The 23175-nt window shown below is 39.2% G+C and overlaps 1 protein-coding gene across 8 annotated transcripts in view; it reads right to left on the minus strand.

Moving 5' to 3' along the window:
- GJC1 (gap junction protein gamma 1) overlaps positions 1 to 22358 on the minus strand; it is a 34989-nt gene extending 12631 nt beyond the window's left edge. Inside the window, exons 1-2 of one of the 8 annotated variants that reach the window (XM_033091663.1) lie at positions 18792 to 18977; positions 18183 to 18225 (exon numbers count right to left, since the gene is read on the minus strand). The gene's annotated coding sequence lies outside the window, so the exon portion shown is untranslated. Of the gene's footprint in view, positions 1 to 18182; positions 18292 to 18699; positions 18761 to 18791; positions 18978 to 19250; positions 19425 to 19811; positions 20291 to 22335 lie in introns of those variants that run through there. The other 7 variants (XM_033091660.1, XM_033091661.1, XM_033091668.1 and 4 more) reach the window with 7 other exon arrangements.
- Positions 22359 to 23175: the final 817 nt, after the last annotated feature.

Below are 23175 nucleotides of genomic sequence, written 5' to 3' on the forward strand. Positions count from 1 at the left end.
AGAATTTACAATTTTTTAAAGGATACAGAGAACATTTACTGATCTAGACCATATTTTGGGTCATAACAAAAGCGTACATTTAAAATGATAAAATCATACAAAGTATGTGCTCTGATCACAATGGAATTAAATTAGAAATCACTAAGATTTAGCTATCGTCCTTTATGCTCTCTTATCACTGAAAAAAATCTTCACATGGATGTCTTACCAATCGGAACATGTTCCAAAAGAACTAATTTTCTTTTCTTCTTCCCTTCCATCCCTAAAATTTACCACCTACATTTCCATTATCAATTAACAGCATTGTGACTTTTTAAAGAAAGCAATCCTTGCTTTCCCTATAAAAAAACCAACCATTTAGAATTTACTAAAAAGTTTGTCGCCAAGAACTATCCTGGGTACTCATTTATTTTAATCTTCACAAAATCTTATCTTTCAGATAAGAAACAGGTACAGAAAGTTAAGTAACTTGGTGCAAGTCCTAGAGCTACTGGCACAGGTTGGTTCAACAGGTTAGTTTAACTCCAGAGTCTTCTAGTTTTTTTTTTTGTTTTTTTTTTTTGTTTTTATCAAGATTTTTTGGGGGGTGGAGAACAGGACTTTATTGGGGAACAGTGTGTACTGTACTTCCAGGACTTTTTTTTTTTTTTCCAAGTCAAGTTGTTGTCCTTTCAGTCTTAGTTGTGGAGGGCGCAGCTCAGCTCCAGGTCCAGTTGCTGTTGCTAGTTGTAGGGGGCACAGTCCACCATCCCTAGCGCACTCCAACCAACTGAGACATCTGGGAGCTCAGCGGCAGCTCAGCTCAAGGTGCTGTGTTCAATCTTAGTTGCAGGGGGCGGAGCCCACCATCCTTTGGAGGGACTCGAGGAATCGAACTGGCAACCTTGTGGTTGAGAGCCCACTGGCCCATGTGGGAATCGAACCGGCAGCCTTCAGAGTTAGGAGCATGGAGGAGCTCCAGCCGCCTGAGCCACCGGGCCAGCCCAGAGTCTTCTAGTTTTGCTTTGCTATATTATCTTAACTCCAATATCCAATAAGCCATCAACCTATGTATTATTACTTCATGATGCTCTCAAATACATCACTTGCATCTGGATCCGGGTATCGGAAATATCTGAAGAATTGAAAACTACCGGATGAAAACTACCCGAATTACTAATCACTGATGGTGATGAGTGGTGAATAAACTTTGGTAACATCCACATGATGGAACAGTACCGATGAGCCTTCATGTTACCAAACTCCCGAAGCTACCCTTGCCACTGATAACTTCTAACTGCCAAATTCAATGATTAATTCTCCTATTTAACCTTTTACGCTGTATTTGATACAACTGATCACTCCTTCCTTCCTCCTTGAAATACTTTTTTTCACACTTGGCCTCCCTGATATTATTATACTCTTTCCTCATTATTTTCCAGTTTCTAGTTCAGTCTCACTTTGTCCTTTTCCAAACTTATAAATACACACACTGATTTTTATCCTATCTTATTAGCCTACCCTTTTCAGTGTTGTTTGCTGGTTCCTCCACTAGAATGGCAGCTATAAATGATATCCCATTTACTCCAACATCTCCCTTGAACTTCAGACCTGAAATCCAGCTGCTTCTCTTGGATGGCTGTTAAGCACCTGAAATTTAACATACCCCAAAGCGATCGCCCATCCTCCAAAGACCTACTCCATCTTCAGTGCTCCCAATCTCAGTAAATGGTTCCACCATTCAGCACAGTTTCTCAGGGCAAAACCTTCAAGTCAACCCCACTTCTTTTTCTCACTTCACAGCCAAACCATCAGCAAATCCTGTCAAATCTATCTTCAAAATATATCCACAGTTCAACCACTTCTTACCACCTACATTGCTACCATTCTAATCCAAGCCACCTTCATCTCTAACCAAGATTACTGTAAAAGCCAAAGTCTTCTAACTGGTCCCTGAGATTATGCTCTTATTCCTTTCAAATCTATTCTCCAAAAAAGCAACCAGTGTAAAGCTTTTAGAAATTACGTCAGATCATGTCCCTCTTCTGCTTAAAACTCGCTTGGAATAAAACCTACAATCTTTACCACAGTCTAAACATCCTTTCCCAGTTCACTTTCTGGCTTCATCTACTTCCTCTCTCCCTCTTGCTCATTCTGATTCAGGAATACCTGCATCCTCGCTATTCCTCAGATCATACCAAATGTGCCAGGCTTTGGCCTCAAGACTTCTGCACTTGCTGTTTTCACTGCTTTGAATACTCTTTTCATAGATATTGGCAGGACTCTTCCTCACTTTATTCAAGTCTTTGCTCAAAAGTCACCTCCTTAATGAGACTTCCCCCCAGACCACTTTCCTCTAAGTTAACATTTGTCATCCTCTAGACCCTTTACTCAGCTTCAATTTTCTTTATAGCACGTAACCCTCACATAATATACACATAATTTTGATTGTATATTTTATAATTTATAGAATGTAAGCCCTATGAGAGCAGGATTTTTTTTTTTATCCCCAGTGTCTAAAACCCCACAGACAAATGGTAGTAAGTTCTCAATAAGTATCTATCCGTTCAATAAATAAATTAAAAAATTTAGGGAAATGCTCATGATGTAGTAACTGAAAAAGTAGAATACAAAACAGAATTATCCCAATTTGGTGAAAACAAAATTTATGTATTAACACCGTAGAACAAAAACTTTTTTAAAAAACATTTAAAGGTTTAAACCAATACCCAGTCTACTTTCTCCCTGCTTGAGCCTGTCTCCTACATCTCCCTCCACTAGAATTCTCTCTCTAAAATGGATGTTACTCCTTTGCTGAAAGGCCATTAGTGAGAGGTGGCTCCTCACACTAGTGGGGCAAAGACTGACTTTAATTAACAGTGTTTGGGCAACAGGATAGCCACCTGGCAAAAAAGATAAAAGGAGAATTCATACTTCACATCAGATATCTAGATAATCCCCAAATAAAGTAGTTTAATATAAAAACTGAAACCATAAAAAGTATTAGAATAAAACATAGTTGATATCTGATATAACTCTGGAAATGGAAAGAAAAGAAAAAGATGAATCTGAGTACAAAAAGGAGTGTCTCCATGGTTAAAAACAAAACAAAAAAACACCATAAGCAATACTGAAAAATAATGAACTGGAGAGAAAATTTTCAGTAACTCTTTTATAGGCAAAGAGCTAATCTCCCTAATAGAGTTAAAAACAAAAACAAAAAAACTACCAAGACTCCACTAGAAAATTGGCAAGGGATACACAGATATTCCACAGGAAAACAAATACCAATTCCTCTTTAAAACGATGCACAACATGGATGAACCTTGAAAACAATGCTAAGTGAAAGAAGTCAGACACAAAAAAGCCACATATTGTATGATTCTATTTATATGAAATGTCCAGAATCGCAAATCCATAGAGACAGAAAGTAGATTAGTGGTTGTCCGGGGCTATGGGAAATGGGACGTGACTTTATACAGCATATCTTTTGGGAATGATAAAACTGTTCTAGAATTAGACAGTGGAGATGTTGGTTGCACAACCTTGGAATATACTAAATACCACTGAATTGTACACTTTGAAAGGATGAATTTTAAGGCATGAGAATTATATCTCAATAATAAAACAAACCACTTTAAGATATAATTCTGTTACATTGGCAAAAATCCAAAAATTGGGGAAGCTGTGGAGAGACAGACATTCGCATACATTGCCAATGGAGTGGTACAATCTCTGGTGGCAATTTGGCAATACCTAACAAAATTACAAATGTCCTTTGACCCAGTAATCTCACTTTTGGGAATAATCACACGATGGCACTGTTTCTATAAACAACTCAAATGTCCACTTGTCAAGGGAATGGTTAAATGTACTATGGTCTATTTACACAACAGAATACCATGTGGCTGGAAAAAATGAGGAATGTTCTCCTTGTATTAAAAAGATATCCAAGGGCCGGCCTGGTGGCTCAGGCGGTTAGAGCTCCATGCTCCTAACTCCGAAGGTTGCCGGTTCGATTCCCACATGGGCCAGTGTGCTCTCAACCACAAGGTTGCCAGTTCAATTCCTCAAGTCCCGCAAGGGATGGTGGGCTCCGTTCCCTGCAACTAAGATTGAACACGGCACCTTGAGCTAAGCTGCCACTGAGCTCCCGGATGGCTCAGTTGGTTGGAGTGCGTCCTCTCAACCACAAGGTTGCCAGTTGGACTCCCGCAAGGGATGGTGGGCTGCGGCCCCTGCAACTAGCAACGGCAACTGGACCTGGAGCTGAGCTGCACCCTCCACAACTAAGACTGAAAGGACAACAACTTGACTTGGAAAATAGGTCTGGAAGTACCCACTGTTCCCCAATAAAGTCCTGTTCCCCTTCCCCAATAAAAAAAATAAATAAATAAAATAAAAAGATATCCAAGACATTTAATTAGTGAAAATAGCAGGGAATATAAGTGCATATAGTATGTGCCTTTTACAGAAGGAGGAAAAAAAAATCTATGTCTCTGTTCCTACCTTTATAAAGGCTACATTAAAAAAAAAATAATGAAAGTGGGGGAGGAAACTCAGGAGGACGGGTAGGATTGAGATTTTGATCATATAACTTTTAATACTGTCTTGTTTTTTTGAACCAAATATACTGTCTTTTTAAAGGAAACACCCCTGAAGACATTCCATGCCCAACAGAATAGTCTGCTTCAGATTTGTAAAAAATTCTTTTGTAAACGTTTTGAAGTTAAAAATAACTTAAATATTCTTCAAAACTGAGACGTTTTATTAAAAACATTAGTTTTACCCCAAGTTTTAACCTATCAGATTTACATCCGTTTTCACAGTATTGGTCGTTTCCCACCATTAAGCCCACTCCCCCCGCACATCCTCATACTTTGCTCTCGCGTCACGTCCGGTGGGGAGGCCTTCCCTGCCCACCCACCGCCATGACATCCCTCCGTCACTCTCTACACCCTGCCCCTGCCCTTTTCCTCGAGCAATGAACATTACCTAACACATTTTTAAATTTGTTAATGTGTTCATTATCTGTCACCCCAACAGAATTTAAGCAAGGCCTTTGTTCTTGTACCCCCGGCATTTAGAACAACTATTCACTGAGTGATTTCATAAATTTGAATCTCTGCTCATTGATTTTTCTTTTCCCCACTTTAAATTGTCTTCCCACTACTTACTGCCTGGAAAAATTTTCATCCTTGAAAATCTAGCTCAAAGGTCAAGTTTACCTCAAGTTTCCTTGACCTCCTCAGTTAAACTCCTCTCCAGAAAAGTCCGTAATGTTTTCATTCCACCAACATCAGGACTTCCTCTATCAAATCAAGGTTAGTGGTATGGCTGCTTCTGCTGGAATATTAGTTCCTTGAGGGGAAAGTCCATGTTTTTTTTTAAAAAAATTCTGTGAGCCCCTAGCACCCAGCATGCTGCCTAGGACACAAAAAGCACTCAGTGAATGTTCGCTATATTAAACAGAAGAGTTGAATGAATTTGTAAGTAGAAAAACAAAATATGTTCACTAATAAAATCATACTTCAGGACAGAATACAATGAATGGTATGAAAGTACAAAACGTGAAAATACTCAGAAAAAGGAAAGAAACAAATTCCTAAGAATTAAAGAGCATAAGCTGTCAATTATATCTCCATGAAGCTGGGGGGGAAAGTATACGCTTACTGCAGAAGACAAGTGGGTCTCTGAAGAATGGGTTATGGTTTCACCAGGCAGAGCTGGGGTGGAAAGCAGAGGCAAGGCAGACGGAGAAAATGGTGTGAGTGAAAAGTTGCACAGGAAGGCTCTCAGCCAGGAACATGATGGAGGACGTTTGGGGAGCAGCTGTAGAGAAGGCTGAACAGGAAAGTCAAAGACCAGTTTGCAGAGAGCCTTAGCACACCATGGAACCTGAAATTACAGCACGTGAAAGTAATGAGTAAGTGCTCCTCAAATGTGGTCCACAGACCACCTTCATCAGAATTATCCACAGCGCATGTTGAAAATGCCGCTTCCCAGGTCCCACTTACCCAACTCTCACTCCCAGGACCACTGAATCAGAATTTAATCCATCTACAGTTAGACATTCTACTTGTTTAAAACAGTTTGCTACAATACTTACAACTTTGCACATATCCCCAATTACAGATGTAGGATAAATTTCGAAGAGAATTGCTGGGTCAACAACTATATGAATTGTGAAAAAATATTTTGTGTGTGCTAAGAAATTTTGCCCATTACCCTCCCCCAAATTTTATAGCTGTTGATATGTATTACCAAATTACCCCTCCAAAATACTGCTATTTATATTTCCACTACCAGAGTATGAGTGTGCTGATTTTCTCACTCCCTCACCAATGATTTTAATATATTTTTTAAGAAACAAGGCTAGGGCTAACCATACTTCAGGACAGAATACAATGAATGGTATGAAAGCACAAAATGTGAAAATACCCAGAGAAGGGAAAGAGACAAATCCTATGAATTAAAAAGTATAAGCTGCCAATTTAAACTATAAGACGTTTTAGACTATCGCTAATTATTAGGAAAATGCAAATAAAACCACACTATTATTTAAGAGAGAGAGAGAGAGAAAAATAATAAATGCTGACAAAGCTACAGAAAAATTGGAATCCGTGTGCATTGCTGGTGGGAATGTAAAATGGTACAGCCACTGTAGAAAAAGTATTGTTAAGATTTCCTCAAAATTTTAAATACAGAATTACCATATGATCTAGCAATTCTACTTCCAAAGAAACGAAAGCAGGGAGGCCAACACATGTTTGTACACCCATGTTCATAGCAGTATTAGCCACAAGAGCCAAAAGGTGGAAGCAACCCGAATGTCCACTGACAGACAAATAGATAAACAATAACAGTACACACATACAATGGAATATTATTCAGCCTTATAAGGAAGGAAATTCTGACACATGCTACAACATAGATGAACCTGGAAGACATGCTAAGTGAAAGAAGTTAGTCACAAAAGGATAAATATGTTATTCTACTTACATGGGGCTGGAAGGAATGGGGAATTAATGTTTAATGGGTGCAGAAGATTAGAAATTCTGGAGATGGATGATGGTGATGGTTGTACAACAATGTAAATGTACTTAATGCCACAGAACTAACGACACACTTAAAAATGGTAAAAATGATAAATTTTATCTTATGTATATTTTATCGTAATAAAAAGGTTTTAGACTAAAATTGATTCACGCAGTTAGTATTTACCTAACATCATGAAGTTTGCAATCTAGTAGTTTATAGGAAATTTACGAATACTCCAAAACTACAGTTGTATTCCAGAGGTATTTAATGTAGTTACATATGCTATGCAACAGAAGACTAGAGGAAGTTAACTGAAATCATCTGTTCAAGTTTAAACATATTTTACAGTGTACTGACTCTACAGGGAAATGCTTTACTTTCCAGTTTATCTGATTCATTTTTTCCATTACAATCCCTTTATTATAATCTTGGGCACAAAAATACCGTTAATCCAAAAATATCACTTTCATATATATATATTTGGAAAAGCGTCTCTAAAAGACTCTTGTGAAAAAAGCTCCCAAGGGTTTCAGATCAACAACTAAAAACAAACTGTAACTTGTCCCGTCAATTTTTAATGCTCACTAAACTATAATAATCAGGAAATTAAAAAATTTTAAGTAGGTAGTGCTATTCTTAATGCTTTGCAAATGCAACAATCAAGTCCAAATGGGTCAGAGTCAAGTTTTAATTTCCTTCTAATTAAAAAAAAGCAACAAATCTAAAACCTACAATAGGTAGACCAACCACATTTTAAAATCTTAATTTATTTTCTAAGTAAAAACAAAATGCAGGATAAACTAAAATTAATGTTCTATGAAAGTGCTTCCCAACTCTGAATTTTGTGAAACTGAGGCAGAGCAAGCACTGAACTAGGAGCCAAAAGATTCTAATGGATGCTTTGGGAACAAGTATTACCATTTTTCATTTGTGAAATAAATGGAGAATATCAGAGTAGATGATTTCTAAGGTCCCTTCTATTAACATTTGATGAAAATCACGCTAGGAAAAACAAAATTCATAAAACAACCAACAAATTAATGGCAGTGAAATGAAACAATAGTAAGATGTCAAATTTTCAAGAAGGCATTTCCCAAACAGTCATCCCAGAAAATCTGTGATTGGACTAAAAAGTCTCAATACTGACTCACTAAATATTAACTGTCTGGGCATCCTAGATCATGAGCTGAGCAATCCACTAAGGATGGTGCTAGTGACTCACTCCTGAATGAGACTGCTTTATGTGCAGAGACAAGGAATCAATTAAAGGGTTTACAATGAAGTTTTGTTTAACTGGAACATTTTAAGTGGAAGTTAATTCTGCATGAGCGATAATAGATGTTTAATAAGTAGCTAGTGACAATTTCTAAGCATTATGGCAGCTAACTAGCAAACAGTAATTTATGTATTACAAACATGAAAACAACTTCGTTTTCAAAAGAGCTCTTGGCTATGGACAATATTTGAGGAACGCAGCTTATAATTTATTGTGAATCAAATTATAAAACCTAATGGGAAGAAAGTATTTTGAAATCTTGGCTCTATTAACCAACAAGGAAACAGAATACACTATTGTGGGTTGAAGTGTCAATTTATGCTGGCTAACAGCCATTCTAATTTGAACATAAGAACCTTCAGGAACCAGCTGGAGAAGTATGGGGAACCTGGGATAATGCATTCATTCACAATGCATCTCAAGTGGTGCTGTCTTCATGTAAAAAAGGGCAGTATTGGCACACTTGTCCAAAACAGCTTAAGCTTAGGTCTAACCAACTGTCCGAACAATGATCAGTCTAGGAAAACAACGTATCTAAGATAAAATAGATAATAAATACTAATTGCAAACATGACTAGGTTCACAATACAAAATTTGCAAAAAAACACTGATGGTGAGGATGGTCTGGGACAATCTTTCTGGAAGGCATTGTGATGATAGTTATCAGGAACCTGAGAATGTTTATATCCTTTGATCAGTAATTCCACCATCTAGTAACGTCCTAAATAAATGCCCAGTAAAATGGTTTTACATAACTTATGAGTTAACCTGTATGATGAAATATTGCACAACCATTATAAACCTTGTTTTAGAACAGAGATCACAAAATTCAAATGTCTACAATTATATAGAGACAAAAAGATTAGTGGTGGCCTAGGGATGGGGGGAATAGCGAGTAACTGCTAATAGGGGTTAACTCTCTTTTGGGGGGAACAAATATATTCTAAAATTAGATTGTGGTGATAGCTCCACAACCCTGTGGGTATACTAAAAACACTGAATTGGATACTTTAAATAGGTGAACTGTATGGTATGTGAATTATAGCTCAATAAAGCTGTTTAAGACATTTTTAAAACGTCTAAATACCAGTGAGGTGATACGGTAACTGAAACAGGAAAGTGAGGCCTGGAGAACACAAGCAGCAACTAAGGGGGGCTTGGAGGGGGCCCACTGCTTATTCGCTACAGCTGAGGGAGTTCCCAGGTTGTCATATCTTTCAAAAGAAGTCTTCAACCTGGATTTTTATGTGAAGTTGGATTTTTTGGTTCATTTTTTATTGAAGTCTAAACTACCTACAGAAAGGTGCACAAATGTTAAGTGTACAGCTTAAAGAATTTTCACAAACTGAACACACCGAAGTAGCCAGCACTGAAATCGAGAACAAAACATTACCGACCACCCAGAGCCACAATGATGCCCCTTCATACCCTTCATACATGAAGCAACCGTCCTTACTCTAACAGCACAGATTCGTTTAGCCCAGGGCCAGCTTTGTCACTACTGACATTTTGGATAATTCTCTGTTGTACAAGTGTCCTGTGCATTGTAGGATGTTCTGCAGCATCCCTGGCCTTTCAGCTGTGCCAAATGGCCCTTGGAGAACAGTGTCACACCACACTGATACCCACTGGTTTCACCTGTTCTTGAACTTTATATAAATGGAATCGTACAGAATGGACTCTCTTATATTGGAATCATAAAGAATATACTCTTTTCTGTCTGATTTATTTTGTTCAACATCTGTTGAGAGTCACCAATCCTGTTGCATTTAGTTCTAATCTGTTCATTTTCTTCGCTTTATTATATTGCCATTCTGTGACTATATCACAGTTTATCCATTCACTGCTGACGGGTACTCGAGCAGTTTCCAGTTTGGGCTGTTATGAATGAGCTACTATGAACACTCCACAGACGTCTTCTGGTGAACATATGTATGCATTTCTGCTGCACACCTAGAAGCAGAAATGCTAGTCGTAGGCTTGTATATGTCAGCTTTAGTAGGTCAGTACTTTTCCAAAGGGGGTGCATCAAGCTACGCTCCTACCTGTCTCCTTTTTTTTTCATGTTGACAACTAACAGAAAAAATATTTAAATAATATTGAGATCTTACTGGCTGAAAAATGCCTGCCAACTTGTGGCCTGTTTTTAAAGATTAGTTCATTATGTGGGAAAATGCTCATATGTAACAAAGAGACAGAAACAAGCAAACAAACAAAAAAGCCCAATAAAATAATACGTCTGAGTAGAAATATACCAACATTAACAATGGCTTATGGACAATTTGCTTTTCAGTATTTTCTACAATAAGCATGTAATAATGGAGTTGGCAAAGCTTTACTATGCAGCAAAAGCCCCGAGAGAAATTTAAAAGTAGGTCGGGGTACAAATTTCATGATATTTGCATACATTCATAAAGACCTAGTTAAGTAATGGATACATCACAGAAAAATGTTAACATCTCATAGAATCTCTGGTGCAGTTATTACACCCTCTTGCATAAGGGGGTCCAAGACAGAACTTATATAAAATTATACTCCGGATTAAAATATAGGATGATGAGTCTGGAGGGTAATTCTTAATTTGTCAGGATATATCAAAAGATAGTAGTACTCTGACATGATGTCTTATACAGCAGCTTCTTAGTATCATAATGCTGCTCTTCTCAATTCTTTAGAGAGTCATTATAAAATGGTCCAAATGCAACACAGAAAATTAACATAACCCAGTATTTCCTTGAAATACGTAATTGTTGCCATTGCTACCTGCTGGTTATTGAGTGTCTGATATTGAGTATTTGGAAGGAGTTACCTTTATTTGATAAAGTGATTATTAAAACAGACACCAAAAACTTACCATTGTCCATTACAAGTGAGTTCTATCAGGTGTTTACTTGACATGTGAAAATGTTACAAAACTCCTACTTCCTGTCCTAATCACTCCACTTCATTTTCTATCTTTCACATCAAGGATTCTTCAGTTGGGATAAGAATATGCCCATAAGATTCACTACAAATCTAAAAGATGTAATCTCTCAAGACGAAATACTAAATGTTAATATATTGCCGTAGATGAACTTTTTAAACCAAAATAATGTGTTACTTCAAGACTGGAATCTAAGAATCTAAGACTACTATTATGAGCACTGACCTCATCTCCATTTTTCTCTCTCAAGAAGCTACACGGATATGTACGTTAATTTCAAACCAATGAAGGCAAAAAAAACCCCCACAGTTTTCTGAGGCAAAATAAATGAAAAGCAATAGGAAATAAAGCTTCTAACTATTAAGAGCATTCATTCTACCTGGGGTTCAAAATGCTCCAGTTGCTTAAAATTTCTCATTGAACTAGTAACCAAAATTAACTGGTAATCAAAATAGAGTATTTTGCAAGCTATGTATATAATTTTCCTCCTAGGACACACTTCAAGTCATAAATATATTTTTCCATCCTCTTTTCTTTTCCAAGTTCAACTACAATAGGATATACAACTCAATTAAAAACTGAGACACTCCTCCAATTCCTAATAATTTTTCCAAACTCAAAAGAAAGCTTTCCTTCCCAAGTGAATCTGAATAGCGCACGTCTGCTTGAACTGCTCCACCTGTAACAAACACAAAGCTCTCATCACGGGCATCTATGACTGAAATGGAATGTGAGGTCAAAGCGAGCTACGTGATTTAGACACACAAACAACAAATTCGCTGTCAGAAAGTACGACATTGCCTCGCTCACTAAAGCATTTTCTGCACACATCTAGATAGGCTTGTCAATCAGGTCTTTTAAAAATAGGTCCCAAGAACTAACAATTCAGACATTATAAGCTTAAAAATCATTATCTTAAGGAAGAAACCAAGCACCTTTATCATCCAAATCTTCCACAAGCAGTTTCATAGGTTAATACACTATTAATTGTAAAAGAAACATTAGAGATTGGCTAGGCTAGTAATCCCCAACTTTTAGAGTCTGGGGACCTTTATGTAAATTGCAAAAGATTTCTCTGGAGCCCTATATAACAGTGGTTACACGTTTATTATGTCTTTGGAGAAAACACATAAAGATAAAACTACCATACACCGGTGAAGTCTTAAAATAAATCTGTAGTTTGTCATGCCATAACCTACATTTACATTTGAAAAGATCATACATATTAGTAAGACATTGCTCATACAATTCGCCAATAAAACGTGCATGGATTCTAAGCTTATCTTTCAACTATTCTGCAGTGGTCCACTGTCTGACACCGCAGTGTAAGGCTAAGATCCTTATTTACTGAAGGGGATGCCAAAGATCATGATGACCTACATAAGAGCACATAACTAATTAGCTGTAACGCCTAAATACAACTCGGGATCTAATGATTTTTTTGCTATACTATGTGGGTTTAGTGTTTAATTTTAAGACCATAGAGAAAGTCACTAAAAAAGTTGATAGTGACATACAAGCTAATGTAACTATAACTGAAAAAAAGTTGTCATTTAAAATAGCAACAAATAGAGTGGTCGGATGGCACACAGTTGGTTAGAGTGCAAGCAGCGCGAGCTCTCAACAAGGTTGCCGGTTCAATTCCCACATGGGATGGTGGGCTGCAACCCTTGCAACTAAAGACTGAAAACAGTGAATGGACTTGGAGCTGAGCTGCGCCCTCCACAACTAGGTTGAAGGACGACTTGGAGCTGATGGGCCCTGGAGAAACACACTGTTCCCCAATATCCCCCAATAAAATTTATTAAATAAATACAAATAGCAACTAATAGATGAAATACTTAGAAATAAGCCTAACAGACATACAGGATTTAAATGAAGAACACTTAAAAATACTACCAACAAACAAAAAAGACTTAAATGCTTTAAAGACTTAAAGCATGCCACGTTCTTGGATACAAAAAGGCACCATATATTAGTTCTCCCTAAATTAATCTAAAATGTAAAGCCATCTTGATTTCTAAAAATGCCAATAGGATTTCTTTGGAAGCAAATAAACTGATTCTAAATTTAATGTGAAAAAAATAAATAGTAAGAATGGTTGGAAAATTTCTGAAAGAGTAAAGAGGGCATACGAGCTCCGCTAGAGATGTATCATAAAGCTATAGTAATTTTAAAAGGTGGAACTAGCAAAAAGATTAACAATCAATGGAATGGAACAAAACACGGAAGAACCAAATACATCTGGGAATTTAATGTATGATAAAGGTAACATTGCAAACCTATAGAAAAAAGATGGAATATTCAATAAATGATATTGAACTATTCTGTGTAACCATCCGGAAAAAATTAAAGTCGGATCTTTAAATTCCAGATGGAGCAAAGATTTAAAATTAAAAACAAAACCATAAAAGTTAGAAGAAAACATGGATGTTTTTCTATATAGCAAACAATTTCTGGAAAGCAAAAAAAAAAAAACAAAACAAAACTATACGCAACTTAAAAGATACTAAATGCTTAAAATTATTTGCAATTCTTAGAATAAAAGGCCAAATTCTCTAAAACATAAAGAACTCCAACAGATTAATAATAAAAAGACCACTCAACAAAAAAATATGCAATGGCTATGAAGAGACAGTTCTCAGAAAAATAAATCAAAATGGCTTTTTAAAAATAAAATACGAAAAGACATTTAGTATCACTTGTAATTAAAGATTTGCAAATTGAAACTACACCAATATAATACTTTTCATTTATCAAATCTGAAAAGATTAAAATATTGGTAACAGATCACTGACAATGAAGGTGTACAGAAAAGAGGCATTCTTTGTGCTTTACTGGAAGTAGTGGGGTAAACTGGTATAGCTTCTCTAAGAGACAATATGGAAACATCGATCTAAATTGAAAATACACATACCTTTTGACCTAGCAATTTCAACTCTCAAGTATGACCACAGACATAGAAAATAATGTACAAGAATATTCACTGCAGCACTATTGATTATGGGCTGAAAACAATTTAAAAGTCCACCAGTAAGGGACTGGTTACACAAATTTTAGCACATCTAGTAGTCAAAAAGAATGAGACAGCTCTATCTGTAATGATATGAAACAAACTAAGATGTATTAGTGAAAAACACAAGTTACAGAACAGTGTGTTTATTAGCACACTACCATTTATGTGTGTGTGTGAAATATTAAATGTATGGATATCTCTAGAAGAATTCACAAAAAAAGGTAAATAGTAATTGCTTTGGCAGAAAAAAATGAGTGGATTGAGTGGAAAGAGAATAAAGGAAGACTTATTTTTCACTAGGAATCTTTTTATACCTTTAGAATTTTGTACTAGATAATACATTACCTACACCAAAAAACAATTTTAAAGAAGTCAATGAAGTGAAATACTCAAAAACAAAACCATCAATGTCAGCCTTAATACATAACTGTATACTATGTCCAGGTTTCTTGGGACATTAATTATCCTGACACTTGACCCAACAAATGGAAGAAATTTGTTGGGAACTTACAATATATCAAAGAAAAAAACTAATCTTCAATTTTTTATTCCATCTGATATGATAGCCTGCCCAAGCCTAGCTGTGATTACCGAGTCCCCACCGTATATACCACACCACAGATGATCACTGTATTTTTATCTCTATTAAAACTGCTGAAGATTGATCAGGCCATGACTATTAATACATTTGTATCAATAAGCATTTACTAAGGACCTAACTCTGTACTGGCATCTAAGACTAACAATGAAAAAAACCACAACCGGAGGCTTCCAGTTAGAAGAACAAAAGCTTTGTCAGAAGTTAGTTACTTCAGTACAATCAGCAACTACAAATAAAAAAGAAGTTTTAGTAAACACTCAGATAATTGCTAAATATATAAATGAACTGTGGCCTAAGTGCTGGGGTACTGGGCTATCCAAGACAGACATTGATCTGGTCAAGACGCCTACAATGGAGGTGGCAGGGAGCATGCAATCAAGTAGGGAAACACAGAAGTCTTCAACTATACTGGTAATGTTTTATTTCTTAAGCTGCAAGGTGGGTGTGCAAATATTTACTGCAGTATTATTTTTTTCTGTCTTAAATATATCTTTCTTTTTTAAAATTTTTTTTACAAAAGTGAAGAAGGAAAACCCATTTAGAATTGACTATAATAGACTTAGGAAAATGTGGCCTAGATTAGGATGGGGCAAGAGTCTGGCCTCAGTAAGTTGTTGATAGAGCCACTTAACTAAAACAGGGTACATTGTAAAAGGTCTAGGTTTGGAGCCAAGATCAAGAGCTCAGTCTGGGCAACTCAATTTAAAGTACCTCAAACATCTCAGTGGAGCTGTTGAGCAGACAGCTGGGATCAGAAAAAGGGCCTGAACTATGGATTACAATTTGGGAGTATTCAAAATATGTATGATAACTGAAGCCACAAAATAGATCCAAACTAGAGTGGGACTGAAGGAAGACTAAGAACCAAGACTTGAGAAACACCATCAGTTAAAGGTCTGATAGAAGAGGGGCATGGGGCAGCCTGAAGGAACAGCCAGAGAGCAAGGAGGGACAATCAGAACCCAAGAGAAGAGAGCATGTCAGGAAAGAAATTTGTGAATCCAAATAAACTCCTACTCTGAATGGGCAATTAGGCAAACAAGATCCAAGAATGAGTCAAAGGGAATTCCCTAAAAATAGAGTCCAGATCCACTTAACTCTGAACATTTCCCAAAAGGAATGTTATAAACTCAGTCAAAACTGGTAAGTAACAACAAATTCGGTCAAAACTGATACCGCCTACAAAGATGTAGATAAAAATAATCTTTATAACTACTTGAGACTTGAATACGGTTTAGAGATTAGAGGATAAGAATAGGGGTGTGTGAAGTTTATTCATTTCTATAGAGACAAACATCAAAACTTATTCTGCAATCCTACACATTTCTTTTGTTTCAAAGATTTTTAGATAATTTCCAGATTGCTAAACCTTTTTAGCATGTTAAACTATAAACATTTTGAGAGTAAAAACCACGTATTCATCTTTGAATCATCAGCATCTATTTAGTTCAGATGTATCATAAGTGCTTGACTGAAAAAGGGGGGGGAAGGTTCACTGAATGAATGTGTAGGCACCAGAACACTTTTGTCTAAATTGTGCTGGTGCTACAACAATATAGCCTCAAAGAATAAGGTTTACCTGAGGGTTCTACTCATTCCACAGACTACTTCTCTTCTTTAGAAATAGAATGTTATCTACAGAGATCTCATCTTTGCCTTAGGAAGAAAACACTCTTGGGGCAACACATTCCACAGGTCTGAATGATAAACCCAAGTGCTGTCAGCCACTGCAGTGTTTGCAAAACTCAAGGATGTATACTCAGTAAGTCAGCCAGTATTGACTGGTCATTCATTCACTCTTGGAGAGTTGTAGAAAATACCAACGCTCAGATTGAACAGAATAACAGAATAGGTCTTTACTTCCACACAACAAAACTTATCAGTTATAGCAATATGTTTGAAAAACAATTGTTGGCACTTAGCTGATATTAACAGTTAAACTTAGTTTTCTACGTCTAAGTTGCAGGTTAATGATATCAGCTAAAATTGACCTTCTCATACATATTTTCAAAGGAATCGTCTACAAAAGCAAAAAAGTAATCCCATCCTTTCTTTGCCTAAATTATCATCACATATTTTGGATAGGAGCCACAGGTTTCTTTGCTACCTGAAAACACAAGCTCAAAAATACATAATTATGTTCCCAGTTTCACTTAACTATCCAGATTAATATTATAAATAACAAAAGGAACTTCTCATTTATTTTGAAAGGTGAACAAACTTCAAATAAAAAAACAGCTTTTTGGAACGTATCACTGTGCACTTGACTTAGGCATGGAACAAACTACGTATTTATTAAGAGAATGATGCTCTGGATTTTAATGATATATTTTGTATTCTGGGAGCCCAATTACTGAACTGATAGGTGAGCCGGAGATGCGGGTGAGCGGTTAGGAGAGGGGGCAAATCAGAGACAGACCCTGCATCCCTTCCCTTTGGCTGAGTTATACATTCATGAAATAAGCATAAAGAATCATTATTAAGGGATAACAGCATTTATAAGTAAGACTGTTCTGTTCAAAATATGTTACCCTCTGAAATCCTTTGGATTTAAGGCTAAAATTCAATTCTGCCTTCATGAACTGAATAGAAAGGAGTCCTTTGCTCCTTTTTAAGAAAACTGTGTGGCTACCTAGCACAAGTAGAAAACCAATTCTAAAGTCACACAACCTGAAAAGAAGCTAAAAGCATTGACTTTTGGAAAGGATGTTTGAAATGCTTTGGAAAAGTGCACAGAAGTGTAAGACGTGAAATAATATTAAACCATTACAAATGAGGACAAATAATGAAAGGAGAACTTTCCTGTAACTTGGATGTATTCTCTTCAAAATGTCCTTCACCTACCATCTCTGCTCACAAAGATCTGGAGAACACTGAGAGATTTGTTTACCAGAGCCTTTTACCTTTTACCCAGAAGTTATTTTACGTTTCTTTAATTCTACCATTACATAGCACTTAAGAAATACAAAGCAACTGCAATATACAACTCTATGCTAAATTCCAAAAAATAAAACCAGCCCCCCCTCCCCCAGTAAACATAATCACAATTCACAATATTTTTAGTCAGGAGCTCTGTAATTAAGTTTATTTTTCTGCATTTTTATTCTGAAATAGTAATACCTAAAACCTCTTTAGGGGGTAAAGGATTTGATCCTTAGATTTCATTATCAATCCCTTTTTATGCATATAAAGTACTTAAAATATGCTGTTCTCTGTTTATCAGGGAATTAAAATTCCTTTCATTAGTAGTTTGATTTTTATAGTACTTTCACGTATTTTCACTTGAACATATACACAACACGAATGTATGACAATTTTAAAATTAAGAATACAAGATAACGCTTACCCAGAACTCATTCCAACTTGATTTACTCGATTCCAACTTGAGGCTAAGAAAATAAAGCGTGAGCACAAAGAATCTGTACCACTGGCCACTTCTCAATGAACAAAAATTCCTGCAAATGATAAAACCGAACTCGCCCATTTCGCAAAGAAAAAGAAATCCCAATCTAAGACACAACCGCGAAAAAATAATTCTAAACCACACATTCCCCTAAATCTTTACAACTCAAAGCTCCAAACGCTGCGGCCAACCACACAACTGCCCACAATCACAGCGTTAGCGCCTTCCCTTAGTTTTGAATCTGGAAACGGAAGGAAATACACACACGCACACACACACCCCACACACAGTCGTCCAAAGTTTCACGAAGTGAGAAGAAATCACACACACACACACACACACACACACACACACACACATACACAGTCGTCCAAAGTTTCACGAAGTGAGAAAAATCATCTTAAGTTAAGAAAACGTGTTAATCAAGAGGCGACTACCCCGCTCCCCGCCCCAGCTTCACCCCTTCCAGTCTCCGCACTGAATCTTCTCTAAAACATTCGCGGGAGGCAGGAGTCCTGGCGCCCAGATGTTACAGGGAAGAGTCCAACGAACCCGCGCCGTGGGGAGCGCTGTCAGGGGCCGGCGTCGGAGACAAAGACCAGCCGCGGAGCGCCCGGCGCGGCCCTGCGCCCCTAACCGCCCGGCGGAGTTGCTATCACCGCCGCAGCGCCGCCGAAGTGCGCGCCCAGGGTCCCCCGGGCTCCCCGCCCGCCGCCGCGGCCCGGGCCCACCTCCGAGCCGTTTCCCTCCCAATTAGGGAACCGCGCGATTGGGGACAAAGCGGGAGGGTGCGCCGGGGGCGGCGGCGGGCCGCGGGTGGCGACGCCCCTCGGGGCTCGGCGGGAACCCCTCGGCGGCGCCTCGTCCCCCCTTCCAACCCCCTCTACCCTGGACCCCCGTCCTCCCCGGCCCCTCTCCCGCCTCCCCACAAGTTCTCTCGCCCCCCCCTCCCCACGCCGGGCCCCGCCCCTAGCTCGCTTCTCTTCAGCCGGCCCTGCGGCCGTCCCTCACCGGGCGGCGGGGTCCCCCGGAGCCGCCTCCTCCGCCGGGCCTCGGCCCGTCCCGCCGGCCGCCGCCTCATGTGCCCCGCGTCGCCATCGCCTTCGCCGCCACCCTCGCCTCTCCTCCTCCTCCTCTTTTGCCGCCGCTGCCGCCGCAGCCTTCGCCAGTCTACAGCCGAGGCCGAAGCCGATCCCGCCGCCGCCCGGACCCGCGGGGAGGCGCCTGCGCACTACGCGCCGCGATGGGGGCGGGGGCGTCCCACCGCGGCCTGGGAGCGGGGGGCGCGCGGCACGTGGCACTCGGGTGGGAGGGGGCGTCCCGGAACGCGCGGGCGGCGGCGTGAGCCTCTAACTTGACGCGGTCCGGGCTACGCGCGCTCCAGGGCGGTCCGGGACGCGGCGGAGGCGCGGCGTGTGTAGGACTCACCCGCGCGGAGTCTGGACCCGGTGTGGGCGCAGACTTATCTGGGACAGTTCATTCCTCCAGCTTGATTCCCGGGACCGGGGTGCCCCGCCGGCAGGGCCTCACTTGGAGTGAGCGACTAACGGCACCGTGAGGACACGCCCTTACCTGGGTATCCGGAGTGGGTCCAACCGGCCCCAGAGTTTTCCTCTGTGCGCTCCGACAAAGCTTTGGTCAGGTGTTACACGGGATGCTGATGCCCCTTTCTAGGTTCTGCTCTACAATTACTCGAGGCTCCTACAAGCCCTCGGTGGGCTAGCTAGCCTAGCTCCTTTAAATCGTGACTTTCAGTGCCGTTTCTAGATACATTTGAAGTCCTGGACTTCTCGGATTAGCGAGACCCTACTAATAGTCCATTTCCTCTTAACCCCTTGCACCCCAGGAGTCTAAAGACTTCCTAAAAATTTGTAGGCATAGGAATCTCCAGTCTTAAACTGCCAGGTAAGAATCTGCAAATTCCTCAAATACTTGAAGTAGAGTAAGTGCCCAACAACGGAAGACAATTAAGGAGGTGGGTAAAGCACTTGACTTTGTATAGTGTTTGACAACTCCCGTACTCCTGAATTATCTCATTTGACCATCACTATACAAAAGGATAGGCTTTTGTTTTACCTCTTTGACCTGAGAGGAAATTAAGCTCTAACAACTGAGGTGACTTGCTACAGATCAACCTCCTACTCCCACCCCAAAAGCGAGAGTCTAATGGCTAGTCGAGGTTGAAAACTTTAGGGCTGGACATCAGTCCACAGACAAAGCTTTGTTGGGCCAGTAATTGTATTGGCTAAAACTCATATATTTCTAAATATATGAGTTAATTGCCAAATTTTAAAAATCCGGATTTCTGGCTTCTCACTAAAATGTCAAAAAATTTGCTCAGTTTGAGCCTCCATTTTCAAGTGGCAGCTACTTCTGAGTCACAGCTGTTTATCCAGGGTAGGCACTGTCCCTTCTGTACTTAAGTTCTCTTTCCTGTGTACTTGTCATGCCACAGTCTCCCCACCATCCCTCATTGTCACATTACCTCTCTACAAATGTACTTAAAATGACGGTGTGAAGACTCTAAATTTTTTAATGAAAATACGAATAAAGAACATATTAGCTAAACTAACACAGGACAACATTATGGTACATGCTGATTGAAATATTAAACGACTCACGTATTGCTGATGTAGTGTAAATTGGTACAAATCACTTTGGAAAACTGGTAATATCTACTAAAGCTGAACCTATGAATACACTGACTGCAATTCCACGGGAATTCCACAGAAATGTGTACAAACGTTCACCAAAATACTTGTTCCACAGTATTAATAGCAGCACTATTTGTAATAGCCCGAAGACTGGAAACTACCCAAAGTGCCCATCAACCGTAGAAAGGATAAATTGTGTTATAGTCACACAATCGTACATTATGCAGCAATGAGAATGAACAATCTACAATTACACATAACAAGACACATGACTCACAAAACCTTCCATTTATCTAAAGTTCAAAAACAGGCAAAACGAATCTGTGCTGTTAGAAGTAAGGATGGTGGTTACCCTAAAGGAAGGAAAATTACTGGAAGGGGACGTGAGGGGGCCTTTTGGGGGCCGTTCCTGTTCTGCTCTGAATCTGGATGCTAAATGCACAGGTGTGTTCAGCTGCCATTTCTGAACTGTACACTTTTGTGTGGCATATTAGGACTCAATAAAAACTTTTTAAATGGTGTTAAAACATTTGATTATATGTGTATGTATTGTATATAAGTAAATAATATAAAAGCAAGTGTGTATTATATATTATATGTAAATTATATATATGATCAAATATCATGAAATATCATCAGGTATTATTTTCTTTTAAATTCCTAGATGAACCTGCCAAGGAAGGCTTCCGATCTTTTAGCACTGCCCATTCTCCATGGAGATTGGGAACAATACACTCTATATCTGTTACCTTACTACAGAAGGGGTTCAGAACAGGCCTCTCCAAGATGGGCCACTTTGGCATGTGAATTATTTTGAGCTGAAGGCAACTGAGATCCTGGGGGCTCACGAGAAACATTTACCTCTCCCTTAAACAAGTTAAATTAGGGGCCTTGCCCATAATAAGAGTTATCACCAGAAATAAATTTTTATGATGTATCTAGAGGGCAGGACAAACTTTTAATTACTGAACAATTTGTTCTTATCACCCTGTGAATGATCTTGCCCCTGTCTTACCGTATCCTTAGCTCACAACGCCGTATTAGATCTCATTTTTCCTTTCTGTCTCTGAACCTCTCCTGTATGTGGGGTTCCCATAGGTATTACATAATTAAATTGAGTCATTTTGTTAATCTATCTCATGTCTATTTGAGTATTAGACCAGCTGAAAGAACCTAGAAGAGTAAAGGAAAGTTTCTTCCTCGCCCACACTACCAAACCTACAGTCCTGTCTCTCTTCTGGTAGTACAGCCTGTTAAAGGTGGAAATAATGAGACTCGAGGAAGCTAAGTTGTTTTACCTGTAGATAGTTAAAAAAACAAAAAACAAAACAGAACTATGATCGAAGGCTTTTGTCTCCTTGTCAGGACTCTTATTTCTCTCTTCTATCACCCTGGTAGCTAGTGGCACCCTTTAATCCAGTTAATGGGGGGGAAACTGAGACCCAAAACCTAAGCCAGAAGATCGCCGAACCAGGCATTCACCAGGGTCCAGAACAAACCAGGGTGTCCGCTACAATGTGAGCTCCCTGAAGGCAGGGCCACAGCATCCATCCCAGCTTCCAGAGCAGAGCCCAGCACATGGTAGGTGCTTAGCAAGTATATTCAGAGTGAATGCATGAATGAAGGCTCACCATTCCTAGCACAAAAAGACTGCTAGAGGGAAGAAAAGAGAAAAGCCTCAAGTTTTAAACAGGAATATGGGTCTGGTTTCCAGCCTCTGGCAGGGAGTGGTGGAGCGGGGTGCTGTGAGAACAACATCAGTTTTTATTCACATGGGGCCCAGGCAGGAAAGGATCAAAACCCAGTTTGAGAACTTTGAGAGTCGCCCTGGGGCTCTGGTGGTTTGGGAACTGTAGGGTCAACTTGAAGACTGCAGTGTGTCACTATTTCCATTACACATTTTCCAGGGTCCCCATTTGGCTGGTAAACTCGGAGCAGATTTTTCTGTGCTGGGGGATGGGAGCAGAGGCCCAGAGAGGTAGGATTTGAGAAAGCTCCCTGTTGGCAACTGAAAGCCCTGTCATAATAAGAATTGTTAAAGAAGTAACACAACCCCTTGCCCCCATAATCCCCAGCAGTTTCAGTTAACCTGTGGGACACATTATACTGCTTCTCCCCGCCACAGGGATGTTGGCTGAAGCAGATTTTTTGTTGTCAAAATTATTTTGATTAGGTAATACAAGTATAGCATAGAAGGAACAGTAAGATGAGCCCCATAACATTTTCTTGTGTATTAACGCTGGATCTCAAATTAAGGTCAATTTACTTGCAAATGAGGGGTA

The sequence above is a fragment of the Rhinolophus ferrumequinum genome, chromosome 21 (assembly GCF_004115265.2).
Source record: "Rhinolophus ferrumequinum isolate MPI-CBG mRhiFer1 chromosome 21, mRhiFer1_v1.p, whole genome shotgun sequence".
Lineage (NCBI taxonomy): Eukaryota > Metazoa > Chordata > Mammalia > Chiroptera > Rhinolophidae > Rhinolophus > Rhinolophus ferrumequinum.